The following is an 18,483-nucleotide window of genomic DNA, read 5'->3' as shown; positions in this document are numbered from 1 at the left end:
AACCTCTTTATATTTATCACTGGTAATTTAAAAAATAACATTTTCTCTATGATGTTTTTATTCCAAATGCAGGCAGTAAAGTCTCATTATCCAAAGGAAGTTTTATCCACTTGTAATGAAATTTCATTTTAGCTAGAGTTCATTTCACAGTTAATTTTTGATATCTTTTTCTATCTCATTAATTATTCTTTAAACAGTAACTTGTCTCAATGGAAGAGAAAAATTATTTCATTTTGATTTCCTTGGTCAACACACTAAAACATCTTGTGTAAATTATTTTTAGTAATTATTATTACAATTACCATAAAATTAATTTTTTTCTCAATCCTGTGGAACTTACCAGTTGTGATCATGTAAGCACATGTATGAAGCAAGCAAAAAAGTATAATTTTATTAGAAGAACTTTTAAATCATTCTTATTAAAATCTAATGGCCTAGACATTGTTAAACAAAATGACACTCTATATAGACATCTTATTTGAAGCACACCACTCTCTAAACACTCCCTCATATGTCTAGGTTACTTCTCCAGTATTCTAAACTTGAAGGGAAAAAAAAATCCTCAAGTCAGAACTTCAAATTCCTTGACTCTCCTTTTTTTTACCTTTAAAAAAATGTATGCCCTGCCAGTGTGGCTCAGTGGTTGAGTGCTGACCCATGAACCACGAGGTTGAGGTTAGACTCCAGGTTAGAGCATTTGCTCGGGTTGCGGGCTTGATCCCCAGTAGGGAGTGTGTAGGAGGCAGCTGATGGAAGATTCTTCTCATCATTGATGTTCTATCGCTCTCTCCCTTCCTCTCTCTGAAATCTTTGTAATGTATTTTTCACTTACAATTGACATATGATATTGTATTAGTTTCAGGTATGTCAACATGGTTGGAGGGTATTGTGCTGAGTGGAATAACTCAGAGAAAGACAAATACCACATGATTTCACTTATATGTGGAATCAAAAACACAAAATAAACAAACAAAACAGAAAAAAAACTCATTCTTGATAGCACCTGTTATTTAGTTTCAGCTTTTCGTTTATCTTCAATAGAGATATGTCAGCTTCATGAAAGTGGGGGCTTTGTATGTTTTTTATGCACCTCACCCCCAGAAACTAGACCAGCACTCTCCAATAAAAATGTAATGAGAGGCACATGTGTCATTTCAAATTTTTTAGTGACCACATGAAAAAACAGAAGTAAAAGAGGTTGGTAAAATGGATTTTAATAATATTTTCAATTTAACTCAATATATTCAAACTATTATCATTTCATTATGTAATATTTTTTAACAAGTAGTATGATATTTATTCCACATTTTTAAACTTTCTGAAATCTGGTATATATTTTTACTTTTATACATATCTCAAATCAGATAAATGCTCAATAGCTACATGTAGTTATTGGCTACCATTTCGGATAAATCCAACTCATTGTTAGTGCTCCATCCGTGTTAGACATTGCTATTTTAACTCAAGCAGTCTAAGCAGGTAGGCCGAATGAAGTTGAAGGAAAGCCCTGTGGTGAAACTGAAACTACCAATTCCACAGCTTTATCAGTTTAAGACAAGTCTTGCTACTCTCTTTACTTCTTTATTACCTTGTCCCTGAAGGTTTTAAAGCATGTTTCCCCAACTTTATCTCAATGTTCTTGAATGCTTTACTATTTCTCTACTTTTCTTGATCTTATTGCTCTTAACACTTTTAATTAAAGAGTAAAGCATTCAAGAGCACTGAGATAAGGGCAGTAGATACACAAGAAAAAACAACAACAACACAAAATTCCTCAAGTTCATTCTCATCCTGGTTTCTCTGTTGTAGTATTTTTTTTTCTCAGCATTCCAGTTAGTTATTTTGGCCTGATGTTTAAAAAAAAATCAATACCTGGTCTTCTCCCCTTCTCCTGTTCATTGTAGGATTCTTGTGATCTGAAACCCTGTCATGAATCTCTATAGTCACAGCAGCAACTAACTCAGGTTTTCTCTATCTCCAGGCAATTGCACCTGCAGTTCCTTTTGCCTGAAAAGCTTCCCTCTTCACTTTCCATCTAGCTTTATCTTTCAGATGTCAGATTAAATAACACCTCCTCAGAGAGATCTAAATTAGACCATCCTCCCTGTTATACATGCTCAGAGCACTCACTTTCCTTCATAGCACTTGCCATGATTGGAAATACATAATCATTTGGGTAATTATATTTGAAGCAGAGAACATGCTGCATCCTCGGTATATAGTATAGTTACTGACACAAAGCAGATGCTCAAATATATTGAGTAATGAACACAGTACATGAATAAATGCAGTTGTTGAATACATGAAATGGGAAAATTTAGAACTAGAAAACACTAATGCCCAATTCCTTCATTTAAGATAGCAATCTTAATGGGGATATTGGAAAATTCTGAACGAAGGGAGGAAGGAAAGAATGAATGGGTGAATAGGGCATGTGTCTGTCTATATGAGGATGTACATACATAAACACACACCAATACTACACACAGGTAACTGCATTTAACTTATTTGGTTGCTTCTTTGTACTTGAAAAGTTTATTAACTTTTTTGAGTGAGTATAGTAAAAGTGGGGGAAATGCCATAGGGCATGGTGCAGGGCACCATCAGAACACCTGGGCAGATGGCCGGGGAATCTGGCCATGCCTCATTATTAAGCAATTGTGTAACCTTCAGGCACTCTGGACCTTAATTAAGCTCTTCTTTTGTGTGAAATGGCTTAACTGGGTTTGATCTCTATGATACCTTATTTTATCAATTCTAAGATATCTTCACCCACCCTGTATTTTAAACTCTCTGAAATTGAGACGCATCTTACAACAAACGGCACTTTACATCCCTGTCAAATGTGGTTGTGAGTGACATAAACAAAATTAAAATCTTCCCTAGATACTTTCTGGGAGGATCAAGAAAGCATTAATACTGGAACATTTTAAATTTATTGTCATAAAGAGATCTTGAGCCACAGAATTTTGTGATTCTAAGCTATTTCTTTTAATACCCATATCTTAACATTTTAAATTTCTAAAACTAAACATTTATAGACTAGTGTTTGTTGTGTGAATTTTTTACTTGATCCCTGTTAATCACTTTGTAAGTCAACATACCCAGGGTGTTTAGGTTCATAACTGCCATAGAAATCTTTTCAGTATGTTTTCAAATCTGGCTAACTAAAATGCCACTCAACATATTCACCTGAAGACATTCTTTTCCAGTTGAGGAAATAGTCTTCAACCTAGAATTCTTCAAATAAGAAGTTTCATTTCTCCACTCAGCATGAACAGAATACACACTGTGAAAAACCTAGAAATGAATGGTTTGCCACTGTTCATATCCTTTCACACCATGATAGATTTTTACTTTTTATGAATCTGGCACCATGTATTTATTCAAACCATCATGATATATCTTGAAAAATAAATAAACACTATACTTATTGCCTCTGTACTCCCCTCCACCCCCAAAGCATTTGGGAAGGCTTCCACTGCTCTATCATTTATTTTTTAATTATTTTGTGTTTCCACATTCTGAACATAGTTTCAATTAATTATACTAGGAAATTCTCTAGGGGAAAAAAGGTGGATGTACACATTCACCCAGACACACAATTTTATACACAGAGCCAACCTATATATGCCACCCCCCCACACAAGTACAAAGACTTTCTTCATTGGGTATTTTGATTGCTCTGTCTTTAATAGTTAATGTTTTTCTATAAGCTATATTGAATTCCCCTTCTTGGGTTAAAAATAGCACAGGTTTTAATCTCCCTCTTCATTCCTGGCTTCAGTTTGTTTTTAAATATATTGATTTAATGACAAATCTTCACTTAAACCTGCTTTTTGTTAATTTTTGTTATGCAACTACTATTATTTAAGCCGAGGTGTTTTCACTTAATGCCAACCGAAGGCAGCATGAGCTGTCTAGATAGTGCATTAGGGAGAACGGCTGATGGATTACAAATCTCTGCATTTCACCAACAGAAATGAATTTGAATCCATCAATTTTATTCCCTTATGCCAAATTTAGGAAGTTCCGTTTATGCAGATCTGTCAAAATATTACATTAAACACCTAGATGAACGAGTTAAATTAATTTAATTTTGTGGTTTGCCTTGATTGGGTTAGGCTAGTTCTATGCACAAAGCAAAACCTCCCAGGGAAATTGAGCCTAGTAAGGGAAGAGACCATTGCAGTGGCAGCCATGCTCAGCGGAATGGTCAGACAGAGTGTTAGAAATCAGTAACAAGGGAAGGGAGGTGCCCCGACTTCCTCGTCACACCCATGCCTGTCTTTTACTTAACACCTATCTGATGTCCCTGAAAGAAAGTAACCACAGCAGTGAATACAATTAAGATGAAAAAAGGCCACTGCGCTTGCAATGCAGAGCAGATCAGTCAGGGCGACCAAAATGAAAGAGAAAACGGAACAATAATCCTGCTGTGTGGTTATATAGCACCTTTCATGGAAACAATGTGAGAATTCTCTATTTTTGCAGGCCAGCTCCCTAGAGGGCTTTGAAAGCAATTCAGGAGGGAAATAAAAGGATTGCAGAACAGATTTCAGGCTTGAATGATAAAATGGACATTCTGCAAGACAGATTTTACTGAATTGGTAAATGGATGATTGAGGCTGTCACACATAAATAAATTGAGAAGGAGTAAAATCAAAGAGAAAGCAGAAAATTTTGAAAGGATATAAAAGTACAAAGAAAATCCAATGACCTTAAAAAAGGTCAGAAAACCACCCTCTGTATTCAGAGAGAGTCAAGAGAATTCAAAACCCGGAAACACAGGGGGTTCCTAGCAAGTATGATCAGTACTAAAATATGAGATTCATACATTTTGAAAACAGTATAGTGTTAGCACAGCAAGGCTGGCAAGGGTTAAGCAGTTATCAGATCATGGAATATGCAGGAAGTTGATTTAAGCAATCATCACCCTAAACTCTAGCCTTCTTTTTTTCCTTTTCTTTATGGAAGGATGGGCCTGTGAAACATCACTGTGGGGTAGCTCACCACACAGAATCTGGGCTTCTGCTGGAGTTTTCCCAGGGCCCTACAGGATATGCCTCACTTGGGCTATATACCATTCCCTAAGGCAGCGGTTCTCAATCTGTGGGTTGCGACCCCTTTGGGGGTCGAACGACCCTTTCACAGGGGTCGCCTAAGACCATCAGAAAACACATATTGAATATATAATTACATATTGTTTTTGTGATTAATTACTATGCTTTAATTATGTTCAATTTGTAACAATCAAAATACATCCTGCATATCAGATATTTACATTACAATTCATAATAGTAGCAAAATTACAGTTATGAAGTAGCAACGAAAATAATTTTATGGTTGGGGGTCACCACAACATGAGGAACTGTATTAAAGGGTCGTGGCATTAGGAAGGTTGAGAACCACTGCAAGGAGTAATAGAGAGTTGCTATGCTGGCCAGCTCCACGGTCACAAGTGAGACCCTGAAGGAGGATGGAGAATTATCTATGCCAAATGACCCTAAAAAGGGAAGGCGTTCCACTGGAGGTTGTCCATCCAATTACTCTCCAACCACTGGAGGCACTGGTAGGTCTTGCTTGGGGCATTCTTGTCTCAAGGAAACTTGGGGAGGAAGAGGAGTTGGAGGAGGCTGGATGCGCTGTCCAAAGCAGCTGCTTTCATGGGCAAGGAGAGGTGCCTTTCCTATGCGTCTCCATGTGACCCAGGTCTTGGGCTGCCTTCTTCCTAGAAGAGGTGGCCACTTCTTTCCTGTGTCCAAGGAGACTCCGGAGAGGCCTTGCCAGGTGAGACAGCCTTCCCGGGAGGCACACAGAGGCCCTTTCTCTGCTGGTGAAAACACCAGGGAGGAGCAAATGCAATAGTATCAGGAAGTAAATTCAAAATAAACTTTCAGGACCCTCAGAACATCAGTTTCTTCCAATATTCTACAAATTAGAAGATCAATGGATAAAAAAGCGCCATATTACATTTGCAGACATTAGTCGTTAAGGATTATTCTGTTTCACCTTAAGGCTGAGCCTGATTTTCACACTGAGGGAAGAACCACAAATAAATTTCTAGACAAGGTTTCTATTTAGTTCTATCTGGTGCAAAGTAATGATTTGTTAGTGCGAGTGATATCTTATCCTTTCCTTACATAGGTATTCTATGAGCATTATGTGGAACCAGATTTCTTTCTGTGATAGGAAGGTAGTACCTTGTGTAATAATAAATGTGTATCCATGTGTTTGGGCATACATGTGTGTACATGTGAGTGTTTACAGACACAAAGGTTGTCACTCTGCAATTGAAATATATTGGTACTCAAGAATAACAAAATGATGATAATGCAGTGAACCATCTACAACAAAATTTTAGAATTGGATAAAGCGAAGAATATGTAGCTTAAGTAAAAAAACATGATACTTAGAAAGATAAAGCAGAATATAGTGGGGAAAACACTGAGCATAGCTTAAAACAGATGTACTTCAAATCTTAATTCTACCAGTGACCTTGGTTAGGATTCCTAGTTTCTCTAGCTCTGTCTTCATCTCTGAAATGAAGATATCAATACTCACCAGTCTATGCTAATTGAATGATTAAAAATTATGTAACTATAGTGCCTTCACATAGAAGGCATTCAATAATGTATAGCTACTGTTGAGACACAGCACAATCCTATATACTAGTAATAAAACACTAATATGCAAATCAACCGAACAGCAGAACTACCAGTGGAACGACTAGTCACTATGACACACACTGACCACCAGGGGGCAGACGCTCAATGCAGGAGCTGCCCCCTGGTGGTCAGTGCACTCCCACAGGGGGATGCAGCTCAGCCAGAGGCCGGGCTCACAGTGGCGGCAAGAGCCTCTCCCACCTCTGAGGCAGAGCTGAGGAGCAGTGAGTCAGGCTTCTGGCTGAGTGGTGCTTCCACACCAAGCCCAGCAGTGGTGTGGGAGCCTCTCCTGCCTCTGCTGCAAGTGAGCAGTAAAGAGCAAGGGGTCCCAGACTGCAAGAGCCCCGGACTGCCCTCTGGGGATTGGGCCTAAGCCAGCAGCCGGACATCACCTGAGGGGTCAGGGGTCCCGGACTGTGAGAGGGTGCAGGCCGGGCTGAGGGGACACCCCCCATGTGCAGGAATTTCGTGTAGAATAAAGACTAGAGGGTTTCAAAAGAAACTGATTTGAAGTCCAGTTTGATATTGACTAGCTGCATAATTTTGGGAAAAATACTTAACAGCTATGACCCTCTGTTGCCCCACATGTCAAATGGTCATGATAATAATTATTTTATAGAATTGTTGTAAGTAATGAACATGATGAAAAAAAAAAGAGCTTACCTGGAATATAGTAGTCACTAAAAGAATGTTAATTGCCTTGGTTAATATTCAGATTTACTTTTGCATAGGTTTGTTTTACAACAATAAAAAATTGAAAGCATTTCTAATCAGATACCCAGAGAGCCTTCCTATTATTATTATTCCAAAAATAACTGTGGCATGCAATCAGAATATTCAATTACACAGAAAGTAGATTTTGTGAATAGCAGCTTTCAGCCTATTCAGGAAATTTCTGTTACCTCCAAGTCACTCTTTTCTCTTTCTGCTTCCTTGTTTGTTCCCCTCCCTCCAACGCTGATAAAGCATCTGCTATGTTTAAGGTATGAACTAGAAGCTGGCATTGAAGGGGAGGGAAAAACCACTGTCCCTGCAAATTCACATGTGCTCCCCTTAAGGTAAGACCTTCCACCAACAGTGTTTCCTATTCCCTGCTTCAGAAAGCCTCTATTTTGCTGGCTTCTCTGCCAACAATTCTGTTACTCCTCTTTCATTCATTTATTGCATTCCATTGTCCTGGCCTGACATTGTGCTAAGCCAAGCACTGATGCCAAAAGGGAAAGGGTCAGTGAAGAAGGATTCATACCCAAAGCTCCTTGCCTCCTCTCCCTTGAGAATCTCCCATCAGCCTAGCCAGGGTAGAACAAAATTCTACTAGCAGGTGCAACAGTAGTTCACAGCCCTGTGTGAATGTGACATCTCACTCTGTCATTCAGAATGCTTCTCTGCTCTCTGCTTCTCTTGGATTTTAGTTTGCCTGCCTCCGGGACTCAGAGGCTTTCATAGAATTGATGCAAACCCCTGGGAAATTTATTTGTCCTCTGATATCATCCATGCTAATGCTCCCCTCCATTAGCTCAGATAATCAAGAGTTGACTGTACATGGAACTGTGGGGGATTTAAAAAACACTTATCATCTAATGAGAGTGGAAAAATACTGAAGGAATTTTAAAAACACAGAAAGAAAGCCACATATATTCATAAATGAATGTATAATGCCCTAGAAAAAACACAAGAATTAAAGGGGATATGTTATGGAATAACTGGAATAAATGCCACTATGACCAGGGCAGTGTCCCAGTGCCACTAGGACAAACCGTGGCTTGTGAGCCACATGCAACTCTTCAGCCCCTTGAGTGTGGCTCTTCCACAAAATACCACGTGCGGGCACGCACTTACAGTGCGATTGAAACTTCGTGGCCCATGCGCAGAAGTCGGTTTTCAGCCTGGGCGAGTCTATTTTGAAGAAGTGGTGTTAGAAGAAGTGGGGCTATGTTTGCTGAGGTCAACCCCTCAGATTGAGGATGTTTTTAGCAAAGGCCAGCTTAGGAGTACCCTAATTAAGTTAATAACAATGTACCTACCTATATAGTTTAAGTTTAAAACATTTGGCTCTCAAAAGAAATTTCAATCGTTGTACTGTTGATATTTGGCTCTGTTGACTAATGAGTTTGCCGACCACTGCACTAGGGGATAAGAACCTATAATATGAAAGTGGGTTGGGGTTTAGGAGACAGGTTCTATGGCCTATGGGGAAAGAAAGTATCTGTCATTCTAATTGATTTGGATCACTCTGAAATTAGTTCCTTGTTTAAAAAGATGATGTTAGACTATAACTTATCTTGAGTCCAAATAAAAATCAAGGTGCAAGCAGGGCCAGTTGTCAATATTAGTAGTAGCCAGAACATCGTATATTATGGGCAGTTAACCACATGTGTACACGGACCCACATCATGTTGGTAGTGTGGGTCCCTGGAAATGCCAGATTTGCCTCCACTCTTCTTGGTGCTTAAACCTCATCAACATTGCTTACTAGTTGAGTGGAAGACATCACAGGCTCACCGATATCGTAAAAGAGACAGGATTTGGTAAGTTCTAATTTCCCATTTAATATCTGTTATTTTCTACGTAACAGGATAGGACATTGGAGTCATTCATTGCAAATTAAAATAATGGTGCCCCATTACAGCAGTGGTTAATATAACTACAGAATTAGTATGTTGTCTAGATTTCAGATAAATTTTTGTGATAGTGACTTCATAAATACTATTTATCCTTCCAGTTCACATTCACTGGGAAATGTGTAAAGCACACCTACCTAACACCTTTGAATATTGCCCCAAAGGTATACATATGCCTACTTTCATAAAGTCACTCACCAAGACTTAGTGGAAGTATACTTCATGTCTGATGAGCAGGTCTATCACTTCAGCAATGACCTCCTAATTACTGGAACAACAGGGAGGCAATAAAAGCATATATATATATAGTAGTGAATAATTTATAACAAAATCAGGCACTGGTGGTTAAATGGTAGAATCCTTGCCTATCATTTGCCACAAAATCAAAGCACCACTAACAACTGTTAAAATCTGGTGATTAACCAAACAGAAAAAAATATTTAGATAAAGCTAGAAAAAAAGGAGCTGACCTTAGATGAGACAGTTGACCTGCAAAAAGGAGGCATGAAATTATTAGGATTCTCTGGATAGATAAAAGTACCTATCTGTACGGTCTATCAGAGTCCTCATATCAGAACACGGAAAAGAAAATTAATTTCCAGAAGAAATTAATTTCACAGTCATGTCTCCTCTAAGATGGTTTAGGCAAATCCTTTCATAATTCAACCTTATTAGGCAATAGGTGGCATCGGTGTAAGAGGAGTAGGGTGATCCATCTGGATTCTCAGAGGGAGTTCATTGTATTTTTACATACACAGAAAAAGAATAAAGAATTTATTCTGTGCCCTTGTTCCTGAATAAATTTGAAGTGTTGGGAAAAGTCAAAGGCTCCAACCCAGAAAAGAAATGTATTTAAGTAACATAGTCTACCATGTAAATACTGGTCTGAGACTAGGATGGCAAAGTATGTGGAGATAATTACAGAGGATTTGGCAAATACAGAATGAGTGTGAAAGAGAGCAAAGAGATATATGCCTCATGTGTTTACAAGCTTGCTACAAAAGAAGTATCAGCCCTTACCAAACATCACCCCAGGAGACCAGACACTTGTGATGAGAGGAAATTTTGTGTTGGTCATCTTGGCAGTGATCCTCTGACAGTGGTCTTGGCTGTATAATCATCAGCAGGAGACTTATGATGACCTCCACAGCTGACTGGCCATCTATGAGAATGTGTCCACTGAAGGAAGGCTGAGAACAAATGAGCAACTGCTTTGTTGGGAAGTGGGAAAGAACTTCAATGTAAGCTGAGGAGTGTAAAATGCATTAGCACATACACTTTAAAAGCCTCAAGAGCTGAACAGGATATACCCACAAGATTCTTTTCTTGGGATATTTTTAACTAAATCTGGATTTTTTTTAGTCTTTTAAAGGATACTGGTATGGAGTTGCATGATAATTAATGGCACTTTTTATGTTCACATTATTATAAATGCTTCATAACTTTTAAAATTAAACTTGGATTTTGAGGTAACTGCTGAGTCATATGCAGCTGTAAGAAATGATGTAGAGATATTTGTGTATACTGTACCCAGTTTCCCTCAATGGTAACATCTTGCAAAATTATAGTCAAGTGCCAAAACCAAGATATTGGTATTGATACAGTCAATAATATTTCCATAACTAAAAGGATTCCTCACCCCTTAATAAGCACACCCATCATACACCTTCCTCTGCTGTCCTTGGCCCTAGCTACCATTAATTTGTTCTCCATTTCTAGGATTTCATCCTTCCAAGAATCTTATCTAATAAAAGAGAAACATGCAATTTGACCATACCTCTGCTATGCCCACAAGCTACACCCACCAGCCAATCAGAGCGACTATGCAAATTAACCCAACCAAGATGGTGGCGGAGGCCACAGAGCTGGAGTGAGCAGGAGGCTTGGGTTGCCCCAGCGATGGAGGAAGCCAAGCTTCCCGCTGGCCCTGGCCGGCCGTCACTTCCGCTCAAGGCTACAAAGTTTCAATTATAGAAGACAAATAAATCCCAGATACCTGCTTCCAGCCAGCCTGGCCTCTGCTCACAGAGGTGCTGAAAAAAAAAGAAAAAAGGAGAGGCTGGGAGCTTGGGTCGCTGGGGGGCTTGGCCAGCCTGCAAACAGCCATCAGCCCCTCACCCAGGCTGGCCAGGTACCCAAGTGGGACCGCCACCCTGATCCAAGACACCCTTCAGGGCAAACCAGCCAGCCCCCACCTGTGCACCAGGCCTCTATCTATAATAATAAAAGCGTAATATGCTAATTAGACCAGACAGCTAAACGACCTTCCAGACATCATTCTGGACGTCCTTCCAGACAAAGCCATGGTGGTGGGGGCCAAGGCAGAGGTGGTTAGGGGTGATCAGGCAGGCAGGCAAATGGTTAGTGGTGATCAGGCAGGCAGGCAGAGTGGTTAGGGGCAATCAGGCAGGCAGGCAGAGTGGTTAGGGGAGATCAGGCAGGCAGACAAGCGGTTAGGAGCCAGCAGTCCCGGATTGCGATTGGGATGTCCGACTGCCAGTTTAGGCCCGATCCTGACCTAAACCAGCAGTCAGATAGCCCCCGAGGGGTCCCAGATTGCAAGAGGGGGCAGGGTGGGCTGAGGGACCTCCCCCATGCATGATTTTGTGCACTGGGCCTCTAGTCCTATATAATAAAGGGTAATATGCAAATTGACCCTAACAGCAGAATTACTGGGAATGACTGGTCACTATGACACACACTGACCACCAGGGGGCAGACGCTCAATGCAGGAGCTGCCCCCTGATGGTCAGTGCACTCCCACAGGGGGAGCTCTGCTCAGCCACAAACCAGGCTGATGGCTGACAGCACAGCAGTGGTGGCAGGAGCCTCTCCTGCCTCCTCAGCAGTGCTAAAGATGTCCGACTGCAGCTTAGGCCTGCTCCCCACTGGCAAGTGGACATCCCCCGAGGACTCTGGGGGTACCAGAGGGATGTCTGACTGCCAGCTTAGGCCCAATCTCCCGGGGAGCGGGCCTACGCCAGCAGGTGGACATCCCCCAAGGGGTCCCAGACTGCGAGAGGGCACAGGCCGGGCTGAGGGACTCTCCCCGCTCAAGTGCACAAGTTTTTGTGCATGGGGCCTCTAGTATTATATAAATATGAGTATATAGTTTATAATATTTTGAGACTGGCTTTTTTCACTCAGCATAATTCTCTGGAAATTTATCCAGGTTGTTGCATGTATAAATATTTGTTTGTTTGTTTTTTATATCCGGTAGTATTCCATGGTATGGAAGTGCCTCGATTGGTTTAATCCTTGAGGCATCCATCCAATCATTGAAAAGCATCCAGATTGTTTCCATTTTTGGCTATCACAAATAATGCTTCTATGAACATCTGTGTATGTGTTTTGTGTGTTCATACAATTTTATTTCTCTGGAATAAATGCCCAAGAGAGGAAATGCTAAGTAATATGTCATTGCATATTAACTTTTATAAAAAAACTTCCAATTTGTTTTCAGACTAGCTATACCACTATACATTCCCACCAGCAATAATGACTGGCGCAATTTTTATATGCTTATCAGTGTTTTTTATTTTAGGCATTATGATAGGTATTATATTTTAATATTTAATTATGGTTTAAATTTGCTTTCTTTAATGATTAGTGATCTTAAACTTATTTTCATGCATTAGTTTCCATCTGTATATTCATTTTGGTGAAATATCTATTCATGCCTTTCTGCCCATTTTTAATTGGATCTTTTCTTTACTATTGAGCATTGAGAAGTCTTTAAATATTCTAGATACCAGTGCTTTGTCCAATATGTAGTTTGCAAATATTTTCTTCTTGTATTTAGCTTGTCTTTCCATCCTTTCATCAGGGTATTACAAAGAACAAACATTTTAAAATGTGATGCTGTCCAATTTATCAGTTTTTCATATAACACATCAGGCTTTTGTTTTCAAGTTTAAGAATTCCTTATTTAGTCTTCAAAGCCTTATTTAGATTTCAAAGAATTACAACCTTTTACTTTCAACTTACCTGTGTCATTGTGTTTAAAGTGTTTTGTAGGTAACATAACACCTGGATTTTTTTTCTACTCTGCCAAGCTCTGTTTTATATGATGTAGATTATTTACATTTAAGGTAATTATTATATGATAAGTTAAAGTCTGGCATTTTATTTGCTTTATATATACTGGCTCTGTTTCCCAAACCTCTGTTCTCTTTTCTTGCTTTGTCATGGGTTATTATTAGTATTTCATCTAGACATTTATAGTATAATTGAATTTTAAATTTTCTTAATGGTTGCTTTAGGTTTTAAAATGTACATACATAACATCATAGGTCTACTGTAATTGATTTTTTACCAAATTTGGTGATGAACAGAAAACTTTCTTTTAAGTCCCTTTAACCTCCATCTTTTAAAACATAATTGTCTTAAATACTTTATCAATATACATTGACTAGCAGAGTAGTTGGTGTTAATATATTTTGCTTAAACCATCAAATATGGTTTAGGAAACATGCTATATATATATATATTTCTGCTTTAAACATGAATTTTTTTCTATTTAATGAAAAGTGCAAGATATAGGATTTCAATTTCTCAACATATATTCAAAGAATTATGAATGTAAATGTTCTCATTTAGTATATCTAATCATCTTGAGAAACATCTATTGTGTGTCAGTCTATATTTAATTAATATCTTATCAAATGCTATGTGTCTAAGAGAAAAGCCTCAAAATATATTAATAAAAAAATTGAACTGAAAGGAAAAATAGGCAAATTTACAATTATAGTTGAAAATTTCAACACCTCTTTCTCTGAGTAATTGATAGAACAAGTAAATCAGTGAGGATATGAAAAACCTAACAGATACTTTCCACAAACTTGATCTCATTGATAGAACATAGCAGAATATACATGTTTTTCAAGTACATATAAAACATTCACCAACATAGACTACATTCTGGGTCATCAAAAAAACCTTACACATTAAAAAGACTAGAAATACACAAAGTAAACATTCACAAAGACATTAAACTAAGAATCAAAATAAAAAGATATCTAGAAATATCTCCAAATATTTATAAATTTAAAGATATACATTGAAATAACTCATAGGTCAAAGAAACCCTCAGGGGAAATTAAAAAGTGTTTTTGAACTGAATTAAAATGAAAATACAACCTACCAAAATGTGTGGGATATATAGCTAACATCATGCTTAGAGGGAGTTTATAGCATTAAATACTTATTTTTAAAAATTAGTAAATTTAAATATCAGTAATCTTATCTCTCAGCTTCAGAAAGAAGAAAGGAAAGAAAAAAATTACACCCAAAGCAAGAAGAAAAGCAGACATGAATAAAATGAAAAGAAACATAAAAATAGAGAGAAGCAATAAAAACAAAACTGATTCTACAAAAATGAAAATAGAATTGATATCTATGCCCATAGAATCAACAACTTAAATGAACCAACAAATTCTTTAAAAGGTGCAAACTAACAAACTCACTCACTCAAGAAAGAAAAAAAACACCATAATATCCCTTTTTCTGTAAAAGAATTAAAGTAATAATTAAATATATTTTACCCAAGAAAACTCTAAACCCAGATGTTATTACAGATTATTCTAGCAAATATTTGGGGAAGATATACACTAGATTTATACAAACTCTTCTGGAAAATTGAAGAAGAGGAACCACTTCCCAGCTCTTTTTATTTTGATTTTAATAACAGAACCAAAGAATGACATGACAATAAAAAGACTACAAATTAATATTCCCTATGAACATAGATGCAAAAATCCTGAACAAAATATTAGCAAAGCAAATCCAGCAATATATAGATATAGTAATAGATGACAACCCAATGGGGTTCATTTCAAGAATGCAAGCCTGGTCCAGAATTAATAAATTGATGAAAATAAGTCACTATATTAGCAGGGGTATGGGTCAGCCATTCTGAAACTAATTTTCTGCATATTAGGCTTGAAGAAATAAGTATATTATAGGTAATGGGTCAAGCTTCTTAAAATCAGAGAAAACATTACAATTAAAAAATATAGGAAAGTGAGAGTGAACTTGTGTTGCATTGGAATCAGAGGAACTCTTGGCTTCATACCAGATGCCAACACACAGATATAGAAAGAACTTAAGATGTGTATGTGTGTATGGCTGTGATACTATATATACATAATGTCAAGTTCTATCCACTGTGAGGCCTAAATGCATTGACATTTTAATAGCAGTGAACACATCTAGCAACCAGATCTTGATTACTAAATACCATTCTTTAATTAAAAGGAGCAGAGCTCTATGGGAAAATGTTTCCAGAGCTGAGGCAATAAAATGCAAGCTGAGCCTAGTGTCTCATGGTAGCATAAAGTAAGGAAGTACTCAAATTGAAAGATCATAAAAACCATCCTGAAAGAGCTCCTGTTGGCCAAAGCTGGAAAATTTTGAGAAATAAAGTTAACAAAGAATAACATGAGATTATAACCTATAGAATAAAATAAATGCCAAGTATCCCATATAAATATCATCATGTCCCCTTTAATATGATATACTTTAAGAACGCATCACTTCTTTAGCATTCTTGCCCAAAACAAAGCATACCTTTAATCTAATTATGAGAAAAGGTGAGACAAGCACAAACTATAGGGCATTCTACAAAATAACTAACTATTCAAAAGCATCACCATCGCAAAAGTCAGGAAAGACCAAAGCACTTTCACTAATTGGAAAAGAAAAAGAAGACATGGTAGTGAATGCAATGTGGTACCCTGGATTGGATCCTGGAATAGAAGAAGTACATCAGTGGTAAACATGAAATTTAAATCCACAGCTTAGTGAGGAGTATTGTACCAAAGTTAATTTCTTAGTTTTGAGAATTATACTAAGGTTATGCAAGATGTTGGGAAGTGGGGTCAAATATATGTAGTAACTCTCTGAATTAATTTTGCAACTCTTTTGCAAGCCTAAAATTATTTCAAAATTCAAGATTTAAAAGTTATATATTAAATGCTGATTATAATATCAGCATCATGCTGTTGTTATTCTTTATAACATTTTATCCGACACATTTTATTGACCCTTAGGATAGTACAAAAAATGTTCCTATCCCTTGGGATAGTACAATATTTTGAAAGCGGTTGCTGTAAGTAGTATGATAATGATGATAATTCTGTGTGAGAGAATTAATGAGTTTATTCTTCTTTAAGAGGTGAACATTTAAAGTAAAAAAATATAATTTTCCTACTTATCTGCTATTCTCCCATCTCATAGAATGTAAAAGACCTTGCCAATTGCCCCCGGAGGGGGGCGGGATCTAATTTTTCTTATATTCTATAGGACAGGGCCAGGGTCACAGAAGCAGTGAGCTGCAGTGCTATTGTTTAGTGAGGACCCCAGTCCAGGGCTTTTTGGACCATCCTTTGTTGAATCCCACAGAGTAAGTGTATACAGCATGTTAAGGGTTTCAGTTGGATTGTTTTAATGCAAGTAATAAACTGTGTAATTCATTTTAAGTTTAGTAATTGAAGAACAAGGGAAATGCTCCTTCAGTGAAACATCCTTGCCGGATTTCTCAGATGGTTTTGCCAACACCAGTTTCACTGAGAACATCACGCTGGTGGAAGCTGCAATCTGAACAGATGAAGCACTTTCCACCTGAGTAATTACCTCCCAGAGCCATCAACCCTCTGTATCCAACACATGACCAACCCTTACCATTGAAATATAAATCACTTTCCCTCTTTTGATCTCTTCTAAAACAGAATCGTTGGCCTGACAACTGATCAGGAGGCGGGGGGTGGGCGAAGTAGGAATAGAGAAGAATGCTGGCCTGGGAAGACGCATCTCCTGCCCTGAAAATGAGCTCAGCTTTGAGGAGCATGTTGGGGACTGAAGTAAGAGGTGGGGATGGGACTAGGAATTCAAGAAACAAACCAACAGCAGCTCTCCATCCCTTCCTCTCTTTGGCTTTGCCATATTCACTCTCAAAGATGAGTTTTCTAGCCCTAGTCGGCTATAGAGCAGATAAAAAAAAAAAACTGAGTCACCGTGGATTTATTTTTTCTCTTCCAAAACATTTTCAGCACAAATAACTTCAGGACACAAACATTAAATTAACAGTTTTTCATCCTCTGCTGCCACCAAGATCCCCCCAATTGTACAGAAACCAGGATTGGAAAATACTGCCTGGTGGACCTCTGGGGCAACCTGAACTTCTGAAAAACAATTGCTACAAAAGACGTTTCTTTCATATGATCTGTGCTTGATCTCATAAACATGGGTCTCTACCAGGGGCTTGGCAAAGGGTCAGGAAATGTGCATAATTTAAGGGGAAATATGGAAACAAAGAAAAATCTCATGATACCCTGAAACAACTGCTACAAATTTCTGATGATCAAAATATGGTTTTTGTGACAGCAAATAATCTTTGTTTTAAATGTCTAATTCCCATCAGCTTTCAGACAAAGGCAGGCAGCCATTTGCAATAAAACCACACCCTTGCATTTTGCAGACACTAGGAAAGAAGTCCTGCGACAGTAAGACACATATAGATGTCAAAAAGCCAGGTTTCCACTCATGCTGTCCACCAAGGTTTTCAAAAACAGCTTTTGAAAATCTGGTCTGTGACTTCTCCAACCTGACTTTCAGAGTGTATTTCAATGCTCCATCTACCTTTCTTATTTATCCCAGGTAATTTTTCTTTTGAGATAAGAAAAAACCAGTTACTTATATTGATGCTGCTTAAAGAGTACCACTGAGTTATTTTCTTTCAAAAAATCTCTCCCTTACCTAAAAAATATTCCTCTGGCTTTTTAACCTTTATTCAAGGATCCTTTTTTCTCTCCTGGGATCACTGTGAATATTAAAACCTGTGTTTTCTTCCATGGAAATAGGCTAAGAAAATATTTTCTTTTATTTGAAAGGTTGTCTAAAACCAACATGGTCAAAGAAGTTTAGCCAAAAAGGTCTGAATGTATTCCTCTTCCATTTTTAGTACTGTTAGCTCAAATAATTCCTTTATCACGAGTCAATTCAATTGCACCTTCATTTGGTGTCACTCAGGAAGCTGTAGTCATTAAAACACAGACGCTCCAGGATCAGGTTTCTGGGGGGGAAAATGTGTGTGCCAGTGGTTTGAATCGACATAGTGATGCCACGCTTACCTTAGTAAAGGAATACACATGGAATCAATGTGGTCTGTCATGCAAAACATTTATACATATAAAATA

Source organism: Myotis lucifugus, unplaced genomic scaffold (assembly GCF_000147115.1).
Source record: "Myotis lucifugus unplaced genomic scaffold, Myoluc2.0 scaffold_96, whole genome shotgun sequence".
Lineage (NCBI taxonomy): Eukaryota > Metazoa > Chordata > Mammalia > Chiroptera > Vespertilionidae > Myotis > Myotis lucifugus.
Note: the sequence above shows the minus strand (reverse complement) of the source record.